Consider the following 22,387-nt stretch of genomic DNA (forward strand, 5'->3'; position numbering starts at 1 on the left):
GCTTCTCCTAGTTGGCCTGCTCTCTGACTACAGTCTTACCTAGTAAAAGGGCAGAAAACTAGAGCCAAAGGTCCTGGGTTCTGGTCCTAGTTTCTACCTCTTCGCTCTACAATCCCAAGAATGTTTTAAGGAAGAACACTTGGCTGAAACTCTTGTCTTTCATTTTCATTCACTAGCCAACATTTCCTGATCACCTAGAATTATATCGAGGTCACTTTGCTAGGCTGGGCTGGGGACAGAAGAAGTCAGTCACTGCTGGCTCTCGGTTTCAGCAAAGTGGCAGTAACTCCCCTCTCCACTTCCCAGAGAGCCAGGTATCCAAATTAAATTATCTATATGAAGTACTTTGAAAACTCAAACACTATGCAAATGTGAGAGGCCATTTTTATTATGTGTCTTTGCTTCTTGCTAAAGAGTCAAAGGCGAGAGGCTAAGGCTTTCACAATGTTTAACCAGTGAGGGAGGGCAGAGGGAGGCCCTGAGAGTTTCAAGATCTCAGGTTTCTAGAAGTAACGACAGACTGTCCTCAGGTCTTTTCCTCCCACTGGCCTATCAATATGCTAACACAAAGAGCTGAAGGCAGCGCCTATGGAAGTTAAGTCACTTCTGGGTTGTGTTTAGTTTAGATTTGTACGTGTTCTAATGGCTCTGAATTCATATCCCCAGGATATTAGAAATACCAACTAAAAAATTAAAAAACAAACAGACTTCTATGCTCTTATGACCAAAAGAACAAATTTAGAAAACCTTTTCCTATTCAGATAAAGATTTATGGTATTTTTAGGTTGTAGAGGGGAGGCAGGTTATAAAGGATAATTCTAGCAGAAGTGAAACAAAGGTCAAGGATTTAACCACTCTTTAATATTTTACCATATTCACCTTATATGGGTTATATACCCTGTGAGGGGCTAATGCATGTATATAAAACTGCATCTTAAAGAAGACTGCATGGTCCTTTATGATCACACATATGTTTAATTACAAGATGACTTCATTGTAAGGCTTTTGCTGGCAAGTAATTGCACACCTAACTCAAACTAGCTGAAACAATAAAGAGGATTTATTGGCTCACTTAATTGAAATGTCCGGGGTACATGAGGTATGACTTGGTCAGGACTTCAGGCTCTGTTCCTTGCAATTCCCTTAACTCTGCCATCTCACATAGGTTAGCTTTATCCTCAGTTTGGTTCCTCTGAAGATGGCAAAAAGGCTGGCAGCAGTTGTTGACTTTACATCTAAACAAAACTCTATTCACATGGAGCTAGAGCCTCCGTGTTCCAGAATTTGACCGACTGCCCTTAACCAATCTCTGTGGCCAGAGGACTACTGTAGACTAATTGGCTGGTGCCTAGGTCGTATGCCTCAGTGATGGTAAGGAAGTGAATGGGGTTACCCTGACATAGACCTGTTAGGGCGCATCCCTGGATCTGGGGGTGGCCTCCATCTCTCCCAAATAATGACGGCTATGCATTATGGAAGGTTTGGAATGGCCTTGGAGGAGACAACAGTGTTCATTGTATCAGTCATGGTCCAGTCAGGGGATGGGAACCACACCAATTACTTTAACAGAATTTAACAACTCTTTAGTCATTAACCAACATTAAAGAACTGAAAAGGCAAAAGGGGAGCACTGTAGTATCCCAGAGATAAAAACGTTAGGAAGCAGCTACCACTCCTAAAGCTTGAGGAACAAAGAGAAGCTGTTGTGACTGTTAGAACTTAGGCTTGGATTTGGAGCTGAAGCCCAGACCTCTGAGTAGGGTCATGTCCAGCTGGTGCTGGTGTCTGAGGGAGTACAGTGAGGCTGCTTCCGCTAGCATGAGACACAGCAAAATGGAACTAACCACAACTGTCGGAATCAAGCCTCACCGCCAGGGTGAAAGTCTGTCACTGTGCTGATGATGACAGGTGCCAAGAAAAGCAAGAAGAAAATGTGTATAGCTGCTGTAGTCCTTGTTACTGTAAATGCTCATTAAGATATAACTGATGTTTATCATTTCCTTATTCCTTGCTCTATGATCTCTCAGTCAAGATCTCACCTTGTTGAGATTCTTTACCTGGCAAGGTAACCCACACTTCTTTCCTGAAGGGTCTGAATCTTCAGGGGTTCTTCATATTTCTACTTACTGTTTTTTGCCATTAACTTTTACTATTGGACCCGGAAGTAGTGAGAGGTACCTCAAAAATATCCTGGGTTCCAGACAGAGTCCCCTTTGTCCCCATTATGTAGCCCCAATTCCCTGATAATCAGCATCAATCCATCCTGCAGTGTAATCTCTTTCTTTGCCTGATGGTTCAGTGGCATAAGGGGTACAGAATGCCAAGTGGCAGTCTCATCTTCTAATCCAGTGGCACCATTGTGGCCTCCCCTGGTGGAAGCATTCCTTTCTTGGGTACCTAGACCTTCGAACCAGGAAAACTCAAAGTTGTGGGGACAAGAAACAAAAATTCTATATAAAACTAATTTAATTATTTAGAAGGTAATTTAAAAATCAGAGTAGATCCATTATCTCTGATTTATTACTCCCTTGAAAATACATTTTTATCTCAAACTTTAATCTCCTGGCAGGCAAAGTCTGTGACTGGTTCGTGTTTGTATGTCCAGGGGAGCCTCTTATAACACCTGTATCCGAATAGGCAGTCAGTAAATGCTGGTTGAATGTGTAGGTAGATAGGTAGCTAGATACGGCCTAACTGGTTAGTATCAGAAGACTAAAAATCTTTTCATTTTCATTTTAATATTGCTAGCTCACGCATGAAAGCTCTGGATTCAGTCTCTGGATTCATGAATAAATTCTAGTAATCTGATTCAGCAACCCCATTTATGAGTATTGGGTTGAAGATTACAAGTATAGTAGGTCTCTATTCCCTTCAGAGTGTCATGGCTTTTGGGTAGTGTTTAATATTACTGCGTACTTTAAAATGGAAGATCTTAAATTTTAGAAGATTCATTTTCTTGCATGTGACTTTAAACAGGGAAACATTTCATTAGCTCCTCTTCCCAAGTCCTGAGGAGCTCCTGAAATGTGAACCAAAGCAGTCTCCCGCTGCCCGGAGCTCTTCCACAACCTCAAACGCTTAATGAAAATGTTTTCCTTAAACCTCAAGCATTTCCAGATATTAAATGTGAAGAGGAAAGACTTTGCAAATTTTTCTACAACTGCAGGGTATGTGGAAATGTGTGTGTGTGCACGTGCACATGTATGTGCATGTGTACACGTGTGCACATATGCATGTACGTTTTTGCTGTTTAATACTTCTGACATAAATTTAATATTATGCCCAAACACTCTCTAAACACAGCCGTATAAACAATACCTATTTGAGGTATTATCAAGGGTTCATTAGGAAGAAGTAGGAGGAGTATATATCCTCCCCAAACACAGCCAAGCTGTCAGCCTGAGAGAAAGTAGATTCTCACATACACAAGGTCACGATGCCCTTAGGACTGTAATGCCTGGAGACCTAAAATGGGTTGTTTGGGGGAGGACGCATGGGTGGACAAAAGGGGTGACCAAGCAGTTTAATTTTAATTAGACTGATTTTACTAAAGCACAATTTTAAGGGCTGGCCTGGACTTTAAAATAGAACAGCTGTTCTGCATTTGAAATTTCATCCTCTCCTGAGCTGCAGTGAAGTAGTTTGTTTTAAATAAATAATATCAAAAGTAGTTCCCTGTGAGAAGGTATTGGAAATTTAGTGAACATTTTCCGTTAAAGGATTTCAAAAGCTTCCTAAGGTAAATATAGTGAATACTCTTAATTCCTGCTAAAATGTGCATTTTACATATTTTATACTTCGTTAAAAATATATTAAATATCCTAATCTGTTAATATATTCACCGTATTATCCACACTTTGCACTCATTTCTCTGAACTAACTGATAAAATATTCACGGTGTTCACTTGTAAATCTTGCTGTAAAGAGTAGATGTTATGGTCTCAGTAAATAGACCCCCCCACACACACACATGTCCCCCAGGAATTGTGCTGTCCCCCGCTGGTGGTGGCATTACTGAAGGAGGCCCAGACAGCTTACTGAAGGCTTGTATCTTTACTAGTAGGCTCCAAAGAGCTTAGCACTTTCTTAGAAAAATGACTTTGTTACAGAAATTCTATATAGTATAGGGAACAAGTTATTGTTTTTAAGAAATTCATATTCTATTGAATGGAATTTTCTATTCTAGTCCATAAATCCTGGGCAAACTAAAAGTTTATGGTTTGAATGTAATTACTCAGCATGTTTATAGAGCTTGTCACTATAGAAGCAACTATTCGTATAAAGGCAGTAAAGTACACTTCTTAGTTGTATAATAAGATGGAGAAACTATGACCAGCAAAGAACTGGAGAATCAGCATCACCAGATTTAAAGACTTGTAACTTATAAACAATACTCTTTTGGGACAAGATCTCTTCAAGTTATTTGAGCACAATGGGGCACTGCCAGTTACAGCCCCAGTAGTTAATGCTTTGGGGGGGGTGTGAGTGTGTGTGTATACATATACATATATATAAAAATAAAACATTTTCAAACACCCAGATGAAAAATAGTACAAAAACACCCCCATAATAATAGGTCTTAATATCTTACCCAATTTGAATTCATGTTTGGTTTTTTTTAAAGTTCAAATACTGGGGCATCTGGGTGGTTCAGTCGGTTAAGTGTCCAACTCTTGATTTCAGCTCAGGTTATGATCTCAGGATTGTGAGATTGATCCCCACATTGGGCTCCATGCTGAGCATGGAGCCTGCCTAAGATTCTCTTCTACCCTCTCCCTCTGCCCCTCCCCCCTCTTAAAATTTTTTTTAATAAAAATAAAAAAATAAAAGTTCAGATACTATTGAAATCCTCCATTACCCTATCCCAGTCCTATTTTTCCTCTCTTATTCCTATGGTAATCACTATCCTAAATTTTCATCCTCTAGCATGTTTTTAACTTTTTGGTAAATGCGGTCCAGGGCACACTACTTCAAAATCCATGGAACCTTGGCATATTAAATATGTCAAGCTGAAGGAATTTGAGAAATGGCATGTGCAGGAAGGACTTTCTGTCCTTTCTGTCCTTTCTCTGAAGCAGGTCATCAAACCTTCATGTGAGAGGTACCCTCCCTTTACCAGAGAGGGATCTGACCCAACATGCCCTTGCTAAGTTTCCCCAGTGTGCCACACTTGGCTCACCTTTGTCCTGCCACATCTTTCCACAACTTTTCACTCTTCAACAAACCTAGCATAAAAACAATCAGGTTAACCATTTCTTCAGGTCTTTATTTTTGTATGAAGGCTCCTGTGTCTCATAAAATTTATATTTAATAAATTTGTTTGCTTTCCCCCCTCTAATCTGTCTTTGTCAGTTTTATTTTCAGACCCCGCCAGGGACCCTAAGAGGGTTGAGGAAAATTTTACTTCCCTACAGTAGGCAGAAACCAATTTATCCTGAAACTAAAGAATCTTAGACTCAGAGACACTCACTCCCATTGCTTCCTCCCAAGACCCAGAAGTTGTCAGGGCCATTGTCAAAGAAGCATCCTGCACAAGAGGCGGGAAGTCTGGAGCAACACCCAAGCCTGGAGTGCATAATCCTGGGGCTGCCAGGACTACCTCCATAGCCTCACAGCTCCCAGCAGCCAGAGATGTTGTGCCCCTGGCTCTGATCTCATGATATTCAATCATGAGGGAAGAATCTGCTTCCGGCTGAGGGGCCATGGCCCAGGCTTCTCTGGAAGCCCTGCTGAGAGAGGTCAGTTGGTCACTCTGCTATTCATGGACAGAAGTGACGGGGTTGTGATGCTTAAAGAATCTTTTCTAAACTTTTTTTTTAAGATTTATTTATTTATTTATTTATTTATTTATTTATCAGAGAAAGAGAGAGAGAGAGTGTAGCAGCACAAGCAGGGGAATGGCAGGCAGAGGGAGAAGCAGGCTCCTTGCTGAGCAAGGAGCCCAATGCGGAACTTGATCCCAGGACCCTGGGATCATGACCTGAGCCAAAGGCAGACACTTAATTGACTGAGCCACCCAGAAATCCCTGAACTATCTTTTTTCTTAAATTTGTTGACCAGCCATGCTAGAGAAAAGATGGATTTATATTTTTATACCTTCTATAAAAAATGTATTAAAAATTGGAGCCAAAGAGAATGGTATTATAAAGAGGTATCCAATAGTTACATTTTTTCCTCTGGATTTTGTTTGTGGTATTTGTTGGCTTTTAAAAATTTATAGTTGTGATTTTTTTCTTATTCAAAATTAATATTTAATTTTGTATCTAGTTTATATTTATAATTTTACATTCTTTTTCTTAAAGAAGACCCCCCCACCCACAATTATTTAAGTTTCAGACCCCACCAAAGATTACATATATGAAAACATAATTAATGTATGTTTTTAAATTTCATATAAATGCAGATTATATTTATTACTCTGCAAGTTTATTTTTCCCTGTAAATGTTTCCAATATTTGTCCATATTGATACTTGTAGCATTATTTCATTAATTTTGTGACTGCAACATCATCTCTATTCTCTTTTTCATTGACATTTAGGTTGTTCATGAGTTGCACTATTACAAATGACACTGTGACAGGGGTGCCTGGGTGGCTCAGTCAGTTAAGTGTCTGCCCCACATCAGGCTCCCTGCTCAGGGCAGAGCCTGCTTCTCAGAACTCTCCTCCCCACTTGTGCTCGCTCTCACTATCTCTGTGTCTCTCTCTCAAATAAATAAATAAAATCTTAAAAAAAAAATGACACTGTGACAGATGTACATGTGTCCTTATATACGAGCACAAGACAGTTCCTGGGTTGTCTGTTTCTCTAGAAACAAATCACTGGGTCACACAAAATGCGCATCTTCTACTGTTCAGAATATTGCTAAATTGCTCTTCAAAACTAAAATACAAATTTGTACTCATACCAGAAGACTATGAGCCTTCCTTTTCTCCATGACCTCACCAACCCTTAGGATTTTCGTATTAAAAAAAAAATTTTCCAGTCAGAAACACACAATGTATCACTTTCTTTGCTTGTCTCTGACTAATAATAAAGGTAAGCACTTTCTCATATGTTAATGGTCATTAGAATTTTTTTATGAACTGCCTAAAAAACATGTCTTTTGTCCATTTTTCTATTGGGCTGTCTTTCTTTCATTGATTTTTCAGAATTATTTCTACACTATAGATATTACTTTTTACAAGTTAGATGCATTGCAGATATATTCTCCTGGTCTGTGTCCTGTCTTCTGTATTTATATATAGTAACTTTTATTGAACAGATGAATTTAATTTTAACATAGTTTTATCGGTTTCTTTTCTTTATAGCTTATGCTTTTTTTGTGCCTTAAGAAATCTCTCTCCAAGCTCATAAAGATATTAAACTTTTTTAAAAATTTTAATATTTTGTGTTTTACATGTTAGGTACTCACTCTACCTCAGGTTTCTCTTTACGTATGACATGAGAGAGGGATCTAGTTTTCTTTCTTTGTATATGGATAACCAGCTGGTCCAGCTGTACCTGTTGAATAGTACATCCTTTCCTCAGTGATTTGTAAGGTAGATCATATTCCTTTCCTATTGCTCTCATGACAAATTACTGCCAATTTAGTAGCTTAAAACAACACAAATTTATTATCTTACAGTTCTTGAGGTCCAGAGGTCCAAAATGGATTCTGCTGGGCTAAAATCAAGGTGTTGGCTAGGCTGCATTCCTGGCAGAGGCCCTAGGGGAATATTTGTTTCCTGGTTTTTTTCTGGCTTCTGGATGATTCCTGCATTCCTTGGCTCATGGTCCCATTCTTCCATCTTCAAAACTGGCTGTAGCCAGACTAAGTCCTTCCCATGGTGCCATCTCTCTGACACTGACTCTTCTGCCTCCCACTTCCACTTTTTAGGAGTCTTGTGATTACATTGGGCCGACCCAGATAAACCAGGATAAGCTCTCTATTTTAAAGTCAAGTCAGCTGTTTAGCAAACTTCATCCCATCTACAACCTTAAATTCCCCCTTAAAATGGAACCTAACATATTCACAGATTCTGAGGAGCAGAATGTGGACATTGTTGGGGTAGGGGTGGAAAGGAGGGAGGTGGGTGGGCATTATTATGCCTACCCCATAGATAAGGCTCCAAGTCTGTTTCTGGGCTTTCTGTTGTCCCACTGTTTTGTGTACCCCTGTGCCAATGCCACGTTTCTTAATGACAACAGCTTAATAATAAATTTTGATATCTGGGAGACACGCTCCATTGCCCTCCACACACAGTGGTGTTCTTCAGATTTGTCTTGAATAGTCTTGCTCTTCTGATCTTCTATATGAATTTAAGATTCGCTCATCGAATTGCATAGGAATTAGGCTGGGATTTTGCCCTAAATATGTAGTTTAAATTGGAAAGAATTTCTGTCCTTGGAAGTAAAGGACATTGTATTTATTCAGTTGCTTCAGTTTGTCTTTTATATCATTCAATAAGGTTTATAAAACATTTTTCCTATAAAAGTCTTTCATATCTTTCCTTAAAATTTATTTATGAATTTTTGTTAAAATTGTTTGTCTACTACTGCCTAATTACCCCAAAATGTAGTGGCTTACAACAACAACAAACATTTATTATCTCACAGTTTCTGAGGGCCTGGAATTCAGAAGCAGCTGAGCTGTGTGAATCTGGCCTGGGCCCTTCCATGAGATTTAAGATGTCAGTGAGGACAGTAGTCATTTGAAGGCTTGACTGTGGCTGGAGGATCTGCTTCCAAAATGGCTTGGAAGGAAGCTTCAGTTTCTTACTGGCTCTTGGCAGAGGCTTCAGTTCTCCACACAAGTCTCTCTTTAGGGCTGCTTCTTTTAGTGTCTTCATGACAGGGTGACTGGCTTCCAGTCCTAAGAGATCCAAGAGAGAACGGTTGAAGCTACAATACTTTATGTGACCCAACCTTGGAAGTCACAGACCATTATTTCTGTGGTATCCTATTGATTAAACAGGAATCCCAGGAAGGTGAGGGCACGGTTACTGGAGGCCCTTTTAGAGGCAAGCTACCACACTTAAATTTTCTGTTGCTGTTATAAATGGGATTTTTTTTTTGTATTGTATTTTTGAATTGGCCATTACTGGGATATGGAAACACTATTGATTTTTGTATGTTGATTTTGAACATCAGCTTGCTAAACTCTTATCAGTTTCAATAGTTTGTAGATTATCTCAGTTTTCCTGTATGTCCATCATAGTGTTACAAATAAGAAAGTTTTACCACTTCATTTCCAATTATACCCTTCTTTTTCCTTGCCTTATCATATTGTGTAGAAGCTTCAGTACAACATTGGATATAAGCAGAGTTAATGAGCATGACTGCCTAGTTCCTGACTTTAGAAAGCCTCTAGAGTTTCACCTCTAAGTGTGATTTTTGCTGTAAATTTTTAATATATTTTATGAGGTTAAGCACATCATTTTCTATTCCTAGTTTGATAATACTTGAGTGTTATATTGCATTGAAAGCTATTTCTGCATCTATTTAGATGAACCACAGAACTAAAGTTCTACTTTAGAGCCTAGTTTAGTCTCCTTTTTTTTTTTTAAAGTTTTCATTTATAGGAGCACTTGTAGGCAGGGATCATTCTACTTAATTAAAGAATTCAGTAAACAGTAAGCAACTATTATGTGCGAGGCATGAAGTATTCGGCTAATGGGAAATAGTTATAAATAAGATAGAGGTAGTCCCTGCCCTCATGAAATTTACAGAAAGGAAGAAAGGCATTTAAAAATTATAAACATGAAAGGAGAAGTCCAGGAGGCAATGGGAGCATATAGCAAAGGAACATAGCTTAGTCCACGGAATCAGAGAAGACTATCCTAGGAAGGCTAAAACTAAGCTTAGACTTAGAGGAGTAGAAGTTAGTCTCATACAATACAGCAGGAAGTGTGTTTCAGGCAGAGGGAATGATGCAAAAGCGCAGGGGAAAAAGTGGAAGAGAATATACAAGGAACTAGAAGGACTGGAAAAAATCTAGTCCACCTGGCACATACTGTACCATTAGCTTGAGGAATAGGCAAGGGACGGGCCTTGAACTCAGACTAAGGACTTGGGATCTTATACTACAGGCATTTTCTGTGATTCCTTAACAGGGCTCCTTGCTTGCTGGTAGGTATTAATTAATGTTTGTTCAAGGATTAAATACGAAGGTCAGTTAGATTTCCTTCTTTCTACGCATCTCCTTGGCAAATGGAAAATCCCCAACACTGCTTCTCAAATAGCTATAGCCATTGCAGCTCCAGAATCCCTACATGGGTATATGGTAGAGACTGCAGGGTGGTGAAAGAGTTGCTAAAAACTAACCTTAAAGCACAGTTAAATTGTAGGCCCACTGCTTCTACTGAGATTGTGTGTTTACTAAGGTGATTGTGGAAGGATGCTAGTGCTAATTATGGGGGAGGGGGCGTGTGCCCAAAGCTGTGCCAAACTGTCATTTGGCTCTGTGTTTGGCTGCAGCCTGCCCTGCAAATTTGGATTTTGCTCAACCATCACAATTTTAGTGAAGCAACTTAACCTCTTTCTGATTCGTTACAAAAGCAATTATTTACTTTATGTATAATGATAACATTGTACTTTTGATGGTGGTGGTATATGTTAATGAACTATCTTCTCAGGCAAGAATCTTTTATGGCAATTTTAACAAAGCTATAAAAATACATATGTGCAGTGGAAAGGAGCCGAAAAATGTGTGTCATTATAACAAGTAAAAACAACCCAAAAAGTTGAGGATCATATTAATCTAAGAGATACCTCAAGGTTAGGCAGGCAGTCATTGTAAAGCAGACTGTTGATTTATAAGTTACCTTTTATCCACTTTTCAGGAAGAAAAAAAAATAATCTTTGCAGGGGCAAAGGCTGTTTCATCACAACATAACTTTGTGAAGTTCTAGGACTATAAACAGATTCAAGTTTGTAATGCCTGGAGACACACTACCAGTAGGTCTGGAGGACTCCCAGGAAGCAAAGGGACAAGAAGGGAGCTTCTGGGATTTGATGTCACTCGGAGAAGCAGTTTGGGGAAAGTTAAGGGTGAGGATGTGAAGTTGAGTGTATTAACTGCCGCTTCCTTTCTTAGAAAAACTGCACTGTAGGCTTTGAGGCAAATGTGTGTGGGATGGAGTCAAGCCTTGGAAGAACATTGTTTTTGAGGGATGACGACCTCACCGCCCTTCTCTCCAGTCCTTTACTCACCGCCGGGGTCACTGCACTCAGCCTCACATCCCTAGTTCAGCCTGCTCTGAACCATGCCGGGGTGGTTACCCAGTCGGGGCAGCCCCGACCTGCAGGAACCCAGCGAGGACTCTCCTGTTTCCCTTTGTCTCTCGCCTTTCCTCACAAAATTCCCCTTCTCTCATTTTGTCCGGTTTCTTTCTTCTCTTTTCTTCCTCCTCATCTTTTTCTTTAAAAAATAAAAATCCAGCAGGAGTTGTGACCTCTAGTTCCCCCAGAAAAGTGAAGTACCCTACAATAGGCTTTCAATATTTAAACCTTCCCTCAAGAAAAATAGTTGTTGTTCTCTCTTGGGGCCCAGGGGAGAGACCAGGTAGGACTTTCTCTTTCACTCTCCCACGGAATCCCTTCCTGAGCTGGCTCTCTGGAGGTCGACAGACCCCTTTCAGCAGCAGCTTGCTTCGGAGGGTGTAAAGTCAGCACTTGGTGAGGGCACATGACCCTTCTCCACAGCTGCTGAACTAGCCCTGGACAGAGGATTGGGAGCCCAGCCTTGCCTGGGGCCCTCCCCCTGACTGCTGCCACACTGCAGAGCCCAAACAGAACTCGGATGGACTTTCTGCTTCAGTGTTTGAGCAAATCTGTGTGTGTGACTAACTCTTGTCTCCCCTACCAGATTGACAGATTCTTGAGAGTGGGGATGGTCTCATTCCACCTCTGGTCCCCATGCAGCAGGGACCCTCAGCCGTCTGCTCCTTTCTTGCATACTCTTCTCCCACAGGAACGCCCTGGTAACGTCACATCACTTCTAAGTTTGCCTTCACCATTCCACTGGCCACTGTCAGGGTTTCCGTGAGAAACGACAATGACAGGTCAAGGCTGGAGCATCACTTTCCTGAATTTTCATTTTATTTAGAATCACTGGTCTCTATTCACTTCTGAATCCACTCTTTGATCGAGGAATCCATTTTTGAAGAGTTGCATTTCTCTCTAGAAGAATCAAGATGGGTACTAGGCTTATCTACACATAGTAAATGACAACAGTAACCGCTATTTCATGAGGATTTTACTCTATACCTACACCTGGGTTAAATGTTTTTCCACATAGTATCTTAAATAAGAAAACATCTTTATAAGACCCCAAAGTCACACAGCTGGCAAACAGTACCACCTAACCTCACACTCAGGTCTCATGGTGAGGAGGGGAAAATTTCTATCCGAAAATGTTATTTTTTATAGAGAGCAATAGCCTTTGAAAAAATTAAACCTCAAAAAGCAAGCTGATTTCCGAGGCACCTGTTTTGTTTTCAGCGTAGTCTAGCAAAAAGCCATTTCATCCTCTCCTGGGCCTGTCTTCCTTTCTCGTCCTCCATCTGCAGTCATAGTCACACAACGGCCCGCAACTGGACCGGTACGAAAAGGTCGCAGCACCCAGATTTAGGGTGTCTTCTCTACCTGCCACCAGGAGCTGGCAAACAAAATGAATCTGAATTTTTTAACTTGATTTTAAACTTCTCATCTAAGATGTGGTTTCCCTGTGGGGCTCTATTTTTGTGGTATACCTCCCTCTAACCAACTTGAAAAATATTATAAAATGGAAGTGGAGGAGGTGTGGACACCTTTACCAGAGTTAGAGATGAAGCTTTTTTTTTTTCTGGTTTATTTTTTCTCAGACTCTGTACACCCATCAACCGTTTTCATGAAGTATTTATTTACCAATTAGCAGTATGAACTGGTTGATTTAATGATCTCTCCTATGATTTATGCATAACTTTTATTAATTGAGCCTGTGGAGATGCAGGGCGGATATAAATTAGTGTGGGAAATGTATCACTTGTCATTCCTTTAAGCAAATACAGTTCTCCTCAGCTATCTTTGCTGTCTTTTTCCCTTTAAGTTTCTTGAATTTTAGGTAAAGGGGTCCATTAGTACCAGGGAATACTCAGGGATTGGGTATTGGTTTGGACCTTTCACACTTGTTAACATGGTTAACAAGACCTTTTATTGATCTGTAACTTGACTCTTAATAGTTACAGAATTTCAAAGGGAAAAGGCAATAAGCTGAAGTTAAAAGGCAACTTAGAATTTCCAGCATTGCCATCAGCCAAACAGGCTGTTGATGAGTTATTTTTAGGCTGTCTGCCTTTGATTCTGACCCTTAGGAGGAAAACTGAGATCAGTTTTCAGTAGACATAAGGTAGTTACCTTGGAAATCTGGGATGCTTTCAACAAGTCAGCATAACTGAGAACACTTCCACCCTTCTCAGCTCCTGAGCCTCAGATCCATGCTCCTGACTGTTCCTCCTCTAATACAGTACTTCTCAAACTTGACTGCACATTGGAATCGCCAGGGAAGCTTTAAAAATGTCCACCTGCCTGGGACCCACCTCCTGAGATTCTGATATAATTGTTCTGGGTGTGGCTGGCCATTGGGATTACTTCAGATTTCCCCAGATGACTCCCTTGTGCAGCCAAGGCTGAAAACTATAACTCTAAGGATGTGCACAGAAAGGAAGCCTGATAAATACGTCTTACACATAAATTCCAGCATGTCCTCAAGTTGCAAATGCTTCTGCGAGCCTGAATAATACATCCCAGGTGAACAGCCAAGAACGGTTTCAGGAATCACTTGAGCATGTCTTTCTTTTACGGAGGAGCAAAAAGTCTCTGTTCTTACACCCAGCTCACCTCTGGGGAGCTCAGGACAGGAAGGAGCAGCCTGTATGAACAGTCTGCTCATCGTCACCACCTGCCAGCATTTTCATCTTGACTCAGGCAGAACCACCCTCACTTACATACCCTTCCATGGTTTTCCAGGAGCAAACACTGAATCACACTGGGCACAGGCAGGCTCTCAGGCTCACCCCCTTGTGACATTTGTGAGATGACCAGCCAGTATGAGGGGTACTGTTTGTAGGCAGTGGACCAGACCCAAAGGAACCAAAGCCTACAGCTGTGGCCTCGTCAGCAGCTGGCTCTGAGCCAGCACCTGAGTAAGGCAGTGAGGAGAGTCCCAGCTCTTGGAGTTGGCAGTCATGTGGAGAAATCGGAGAAATCGCACGGTGTTCAGGGAGTGGTCTTCTTATCTTAACTTAGGAAAGTGGCACCGCTGTTGAAGTGGAATGAAAACTAGAAAGTAAAAGTAAGTCTTCTTCTGATACAGACTCTGTTATAACCCACTTACAGATCGCTGCATGTCTTTGGCCTTGACTTTGTGATACGCAGCCCTTTGTTTCGTCCCCTTTACCTTGTGACCTAAGGTTCTTAGGCCCAATCGATTTTCAGTTCCTCTGCACTAGACCCAACAGAAATACCAGGCTGAGAGCAGTACTTTTCACAGCAGGCTGGGCCTCGCCAAAGTGATTTATGTGTTTTTACTTGGAGACTATATTTTAATGCCGAGATTTTTCTGATTATCTCTTTGTGTGCACCCGCTCACCACATGGGCTCTTAATTTAGAAAATATTCAGCAATTACATGTGGAATTGATACTTTACATAAAAGCAAAAATGGTGGCTCTTATGTATGTTACTGAAAAATTTGATGTCTTTTATTTTTCTGGCAATAGAGATATGTGACCCAAAGAAATTGCTCATTATTTTCCATTTTCTGTGAGATGAAAAGTTCTTAATTTAAAAGCAGAGCTGCCCCTGAATAAAGGTCACATGGTGGAAATTTTGGTTTCAGTGGCTCTGAAGACTTTGCGAGGCACCAGAGATACTGCTGTGTTCTCATGAAATTTAATTACTGATGACCCGGAATCAAATCTAAATTTGATTTAAACTAAATCTAAAATTCTTGAAATTAATTCTTATGTCAAAATCAGATATTTCAGGGGGCGCTGGGCTGGTTCCGTGGGTACAGCATGCGACTCTTAATCTCAGGGCTGTGAGTTTGAGCCCCACGTTGGGTGTAGAGATTGCTTAAAAATAAAATCTTAAAAAAATAAAAATAAACAAATAATAAAATCTTAAAAAAAAAATGAGATACTTCAGCTTCATGAAACATAATTCTTCCAGGAACTGCTACTTTGACACTTGATTATCCAAATATTTAACAGTTTGTATAAGCAACACTTAAGTAAAAGCTTTGGAACTCAATTTGGATTTTTAAAAATGAATCAGTATATTGGTTTTCCGTCTTGCCAAGTCTGCCCAGTGCCAAATAAGCTGAATGTCAGCATGTTAGCTGTCAGGGCACTTTGTGATGTAGAAAAGTAATGTCAACCAACTGTAATAGAAAGCATTTAGATAGCATTGCACAACTTCCTTTGCAAAACAACAGTGCATGACGTGGGTCTTTAAAGTGGTTTTGTTGAATTCACACTTACACAGATAACGTAAAGAAACAACTACTCCCAAACACAGAACCATAAAGGATTTATGTCTTTATTAGCTTGGTCAAAATATGACTCAAACGTGTCACTTTCTGTGGTTAATATTCCTATCACAACCACTGCCCAAATTACAGTGAACTCAGAGGCAAAAGGTGTATATACACATATCTTTGTGTGTATATGTATAATTCATGATTTCCTTTACATATATTTATATGCTTTTATATTTATGTATGTATTATATATATATGATATTATATATATATACATACACACACACACACACAAACGCACACACACAAAGGAAATAGGAGGTTACTGTCCAGAACAAAAATCTTTATAGAGTTACTTTCTTTGAAAACAACCAACAGCATTGGAGAATGAATGTTTCCTATGAATAAAAGGACAAAGATTCAAAATTGAGGTTTTTTTTTTCTCAGAAGTTCTATCTTAATATTTCTCTTTTGAGTAGAAGAGTTGTTACCCAAGCTGTTTGGAAAAACTGGAAATACTCTTCAGTATTTTGTTTTCCATCAAATGAAATTTCTCATTATGCCCACACCCCCACATTAACATATTTCATTTTTAAGCTACCTGTATTGAGGGAGCCAGGCACAAAGCAGATGGCAACCAACCAAACGCTCTTCTCTCCTCACACCAGCTAAGGCCACTTTCTTTAAACTTGGTTTCAAACATTTCCATTTCTATTACCAAAAGTAATGCACTCTATTTTTTTTAATTTTTTATTTTTTTGCCTCTGAACTCTCTGAATCAGCAAAATCCAATTATCTAAAAGACCTTTCTTTCTTTATCTGTACATTTCCCTCCATGAAGGACAGGACATGAAGCTAAGAAAGTCTAGCTTAAAGAAAGGAAGTAAAAAGGAGGGGACTAAAAAAAAAAAAAAAAAAAAAAAAAAAAAGTCTGCTGCTCTCTTTTAAACCCAGGCAAGGAGGATGGAGAGAATTTCCTGGAATGTGGGCTGTAGTATCCAAAATGGCTTCTTTCCTTTAGGACCAGGATGCTGCTGGGAAAAACACTTGGCCAAACCGCTTTCTTCACACTCACAGCCCCTCAGACTTTTGACTTTGCCAGGATGTCTTTGTCAATTAACTTGAGAGCATATGTCTGAATATTCAGATGCCACAGAATCCTGCTACAGTGAGCTGGCGGAAGAAAAAGGTCATATTACCACCTTTGCTCTCAACAAAGTGTGAACATCATCAAACTGGGCCTTTGGATCCTTTATTATTTCTCCCTCCCTACTTAGAACTTTTATTTTTTCCCAATAGCCTCAGGCATGATAATTTTTTCTTTTCTGAGCGAAATCTATTGATACAATTATTTAATTTAGGTTTTTGATTGCTCTCCTTGGAGCACCAGCGGATTCCTGTGGATTTAAGAGCTTGAGTCGTGTCAATATGTGTCTGCAATGTTAGACCTTCGCAAATGCTAATCTCATTCCCAGAAGGCCTAAAACTCTCGGGTCTCTGTGTTAAAGGTACATAGGGCCTCTATTATTTCCCATGATGATGCTAAATGAGTTCAAACCCCATTCTCTGAGATCAAAAATAAAAAATCAAAGAGGTGTTGGGTTGTAAACCACACCATTTCACATTTCAGCAGGCGAAAGAGATTTTCTATGAAAACGTGAGGTTAATGACAACAGAGAGGTCAGTGATACAAAGGATGGCTAACAGTCATAAGTTGGCAGGTCCAGTGTGGGAAGGGAGAGGGAGGCAGAGCAGGACAAAAGACTTTTTTTTCTTTTTTGGGAAATTTTCCCACAGCTTTTCGCCAAAGCCTGGAATCATAGAACTTTAGAATTACAAAGGATCTTAGAGGTCATCTAGTGCAGCCCTCCTGATTTACAGGTGGGCACCATACTTTCTGGTTAACTTTCTTAGTATCTCTTCCTCCAGCTTTTGGCTTAAAAAAATAATGTGTATGCACAGAAGACACAAATATTATGTATTAAACTCATTAAAAATGCACTAAGCTTGATAGCATAAATTTAGAGCTTTACTTACCAGCAGAATTCTCTTACACCTACCATTTTGCAATTAACATGCACTCCTCAATTCAGGGTAGTATATTCCATTTTCTAATACTTATTCCACACCAGGCATCCCCCCCCACCAATACACACACACATTATCTTATTCAATCCTCACAGTAACCCTGTTGAAATAGATTTTTTTAATTCCTATTTATACATGTGGAAGCTGAGACATGAAGAGGTTAAATCATCTGTCCAAAATCCCATAGCTTAGTGCTGAGATTTCAGCCAAACCTATCTGAACCAAAGCCCTATCGTAACCACACTGCCTCCTATGTGTATTGTAAAAGCACTCCCACATGTGCCTTTCCGTTGATAGAGGTACTTTTTGAGGACTTTTTAGGTGGGGTGGGGTAGGACTATTTCTAACAAGCTTTATACTGGATTCAGTATGATGGTTCAGGGCCAGCTTAGTAACAATAATGAAGCTGCCCTTCAAAGACAGGATTTAGGTGGTAGTCCCGGTGAGATTCCCATTCTCTGTGCCCTGAGTGAAGAGGAAAGGGAACCAAAGATTTGTAGAAATTTTAGAGAAAGAAGAAACATCAGAATAAGCCCAAAGAAAACTGAGACTCTGAGAAATTAAGAGACTTAATACTATTTTTAGGTTAGGATGAGATAAGTTAATAAATTGGCAAGGAAAGGGAAGAGAGGGCAACTCAAATTTACCAAGCACTTACTTTGTACCAGGCTCCCATGCCAGGTGCTTTTTAAATATCATTTCCTTTCATGTCTCCCTCACTGAAGGCAGGGATGCTTTTTGTCCTGTTTAGTGATTTAACTTGGTGCCCCTCACACAGCCATAGTAGATGCTCAATAAATATCATTGAGTGTTCAAATACGTTAATGATCGAATTCCTCCCCCGTTTTAAGGAGAGCCTTACCATCTCCATTTTACAAATAAGAAAACTGAGGTTCAGTGACCCACATTCACAGAGTTTACCCACTGACGCCAGAGCCCAAAACTCCTTGCACATATCAGTGTAGAAAAGATACATTTCCAAGCAGATAAACAGATCTGAGTATCAACTTTCACTGCCTCTCTCCCACTTCTTAGCAAGAGCTGGAGAACAAGAGATCTGTCTGTTAGTCCTATGATGTCATTATTCTCACAAAATATGCTGGGATCCACTTACAGTATGCTGTGAAGTATCATAAATAATTAAAAGAGAACTGCACATCTTAAAATAAATGAGCTCCATACACTTGAACATGATGCAGCCTTGGATTTCCACTGTGTTGTTTCCAACTCTCTCTGATGTGCACCCTGGTAGTCATTAGTCAGGAGCATCTGTAAGATTTTCCTATGTCATGAGATGGCTGACCATTTTTCATGGAAAATCCATATTATTTCATGGAGCTCACTGATTTTGTACATTGTGATATTCATAATAACACTGTAACCAACAACTGTTAGTGTTGTCAGCCCAGCATTCCTTCTCCTTCACTTCCTCTGATGTCACCTACTTCTTTTGGGAAATTGTCTCCTAACACACATACTTCACATGGTTCTGATGAGGCTCTCGGGCAAATTATGCTAACTCCTGGTCAAAACGCTGGTATCTGCCCCAGGACTGGTCTATCAGAATTGCTTATCCCCCACCACTGTGATTGGTCAAGGGTAGGACATACGCTTCAAGTTAGGCCTGAGATTTTGTATATGCCTACCTCCCAGCCCCCAGATCACATCTTCTCACCCTACCCCTCCCACCTCCACCACCACTGCAAAGTAGAGAAAGGCTGTATAAAGTAGAAGAGAGCATTGTCCATGCATAGGAAGGAGCAGAGCTAAGAGATGGAGGGAAGGGAGCTGTAGACATGCAAGGGACAGAAGAACAGAGAAAACCCAGGTTACGTGACTTAAGCCCCTGGAACACTGGAAGCCAGCTCTTCCACCTAGACTATTCCATCCAATGTTTCCTGTGTTACATAAACAAATTTAAGATGGTTTTTGTCACTTGAGCCAACAAACATCCAATACATTTTCTAATAGCAAACGGGAATTTTACCTGTGTATTTGGGGAATAAACACAATGGCTAACTTTGTGCCGTGAAATCATTGCCCTGAGGATGGCAGGTCCCAAGCAGCACCCTGCTGTCCCATCAGCTAAGATCTGCCCCTCCTGCACCAACCCCAGTCCCACCTCCTCCTTGCAGACTTTCTCGCTCACTTTTTTCTGTGGCTCGGGGCTGCACCATGCACACACACTCCCCCAGCACATCCGCACCTTCAGTGCTGAGCTGGGTTTACACAGTCACTTTTCTATCTATTTTACTAAAAGTAGCCCAGTAATGGGCACAGAAGGTGATCGTTAAATCCCCATCAGCTACTTGACTGAGTTAAGAGGGTGGTGTGGAGAATGCCTGAGGACAGAGTTGTGCCCTGAACTCCAGAATACTTGTGCAGGAAATACACAGGCTCTGGTGCCTACGTTCCCAGCTGCTTCAGCATTCCCTAGCTGCGAGGTCTCAGGCACATCACCCTCCCAGAAGTGAAGTTCCATCTGTAAAATGGGAGCAAGAACCACCATCTTGCAGGGTTGTGGTGAGGAGAAAAGAGAATATATGCCAATCACACAGTCCAGCCCCTAGCATGTAGGTGTTCAGAAAGTGAACCACTACTGTCTTACCTAAAGATGGCCAGGTGGTCAGTGGGAATAGCACAGCCACTGGGAAGATAAGCTGTCTAGCACAGCTTTAGACAGGCAAGACTAAATTCTGAAACTATTCTTCACCCTCTATCTCTGCAACCCTCTCATTTTTGCCCCCTTCTTGTTTACTGTTATTCTCTAAGGGTATTCCTGGGTCTCCCAGGTCCAGAGAACGTGCCATCTGGGCCTTCAAAGGTCTTCCTTCTCACTTTTACCCTAACCAATCCCTGTCCCTTTCTCAGCTCATCTAATGAATGATCGAGGCTCCTGTGGTCACTGTTGCTAATGAATCCACTCTTCCCAAATATGGTTGCATTTTAGTGGGGATCTTTTGCAGTAAAATTGCCTGCATCCAGGCAACATTTTTCCAATTTATAACACCTATTATTCTCTTGTGCTATATTTTGAAATTATATCTTCTCCTAATGGTGTAATTTATTTACTAAAATTAATTTTCTCACTTTATTAATTATAGGAATGGTTGCCATTAGGGCTTAACTCACCAGCATGACACGGTCAATGCTACTACCTTGAGTGAGTTCATCTCAGATCCAAAGGAAAGAAATTTGGAGTTCCAATTAGTCTGTCTATAATTTTGGCTGGGCTTCTTGTAATTCTAAAAATAATCTAAGAAGCCCCAACGCAACCATGCTGAGCAGCATCCCTATTTTAACCACGTCCACCTCTTCCACCCCCGCCAAGACGGCTGTCACTTCTGGTACCAGACCTGGGAGAGGGCTGGCCCTTGAGCCCCTCACGTCTCTCCTCCTTGGTGGTCCCTCTGTGGACTGTTACCAGCCCCTGGGGCTCGCTCTGCCTTCTGTTCATCGGAGCCCACTTTTACCTACATTCAGCTGGGCCTCAGAACACAACGTAAATCGGGCAGAACGCTGTTTCTAGCTGTTCCACGTACCTAAGCATTACCGCCTCTTCCTAATTGGACTTGATTTGGCCATGAAATTCCTTAATTCTGACTATATGTTTTCTCCCACCCAAAAGATTCATAAGAGGAAGAATGACTCATTTTAAGTATTTCTTCCTCTGTTCTTTTTTCTCTCCTCTGCCCTGCCCCACTCACCAGGACTACACCATCTGCCCTCCTGGAAAGGGATAAGAAACAATGCATTTTGTAGAAGGCCATCTCCTAGCTGAAGTAGGTCCAGAAGCCATTGTTCTTAACACAGGTTCACCTGCCACAAGCCTATGACAGAAGTTTAAATTTCTTCAGAAATCCGTCTCTTTCCCTTGCCTGCTCATTAGGTACTGTGATCTACCTTTGCCTCGGAGTGACCCTCATGCAATTGGTTTTCTGGCCACACATTTTTCTGCTTAGATAGGAAAACATGACTGGAAAATGAAAATTGGTCTGCGTTTCGGGAGTGTGGTACCAGAATTTTTGGTTGTCTGGTATTGACCTTGCCTTGCCCGCAGCATCGTCATCTTCCCTGGGGCATCTCCTCACTGTCTAGATGGGAAGTAGGGAACACCGCTCTCTCTTCCACTACGGCGTGGCCATAGAGCAGCACTTAAAAGAGGCCCTGCCGCCTGGTGCTCCCGACTGGAGTCAACCAGACAAGGACATGGCAGGGCCGAATCATCAGCGTGGCAGTAGCCAGGCCTCTTTCCATTCTCTGGTTCTCCAGAGAGTCCCTTGATCCTGCCTCTTGTCCAGCCTGGGCTCTCTCTCTGCCTCCTCATCAACTGTGTGAATCCCTGACTTCCTTCCAATAATTCCCTTTTCACTTAAGATGGTCTCAGTTGGTTTCTGATGACTATATATCCAAGACCCCTGACTTACTCTCGTACCAACCTCACGAAGAATGGATCTTCTGGTCAAGTAGATACAATAGTACCTATTAGTGGCAGTTCTGCTGCCAACATTTCTGGCTTTGTGGTTCTGCTGTTTATTGCTCATGCAACTAAAAAGCTTTGCTTCTGATATAATCAGTTGTAATAAGATGGCTAGAGAGAGATCAGGACAATATTGGAATAGAGAACAAACAATTTGAAAAGGGTCTAGTTGTGCAACTTATTTCTCAACATAGCATCTAAACATCATAATCATAGCATTTGGGGACAGCAAAAATGATTGATTTTGCAGAAAATATTTGTTGTTTAATTACAGGATCATATGGGTCTTTTGGCAACCAGCAGATGCCAAAGCAGACT

At 40.8% G+C, this 22,387-nt stretch overlaps 1 protein-coding gene across 2 annotated transcripts in view; it reads left to right on the plus strand.

Annotated features, from left to right (window-relative positions):
* MYO3B (myosin IIIB) overlaps positions 1 to 22,387 on the plus strand; it is a 367,772-nt gene that overhangs the window by 319,748 nt on the left and 25,637 nt on the right. The window lies entirely within an intron of this gene.

The sequence above is a fragment of the Ursus arctos genome, unplaced genomic scaffold (assembly GCF_023065955.2).
Source record: "Ursus arctos isolate Adak ecotype North America unplaced genomic scaffold, UrsArc2.0 scaffold_1, whole genome shotgun sequence".
Lineage (NCBI taxonomy): Eukaryota > Metazoa > Chordata > Mammalia > Carnivora > Ursidae > Ursus > Ursus arctos.